Consider the following 376-nt stretch of genomic DNA (forward strand, 5'->3'; position numbering starts at 1 on the left):
TAATCATATGACTTTTGTCCTTTATTCTGTTGATACGATATATCACATTGATTTGTGTATATTGAACCATCCTAGCATTCCTGGAATGAATCTCAATTGGTCATGATAAACGAATTTTTTTAAATGTGTTGTTGAATTTGTTTAGTATTTTATTGAGGATTTTTTGCATCTGTGTTAATCAGAGATATTAGCCTGTAGTTTTCTTTTTTAGTTGTGTCTTTGCCTGGTTTTAGTATCAGGGTAATATAAGCCTTCCAGAATGAGTTTAGACATATTCTTGCCTCTTCAATTTTCAGAATAGTTTGAGAAGAATAGCTATTAGTCCTTCTTAAAATATATGGAATAATTCAACAGTGACGTCAACAGTTCCTGGGTT

The sequence above is a fragment of the Colobus angolensis genome, unplaced genomic scaffold (assembly GCF_000951035.1).
Source record: "Colobus angolensis palliatus isolate OR3802 unplaced genomic scaffold, Cang.pa_1.0 Scaffold334, whole genome shotgun sequence".
In the NCBI taxonomy this organism is placed as follows: Eukaryota; Metazoa; Chordata; class Mammalia; order Primates; family Cercopithecidae; genus Colobus; species Colobus angolensis.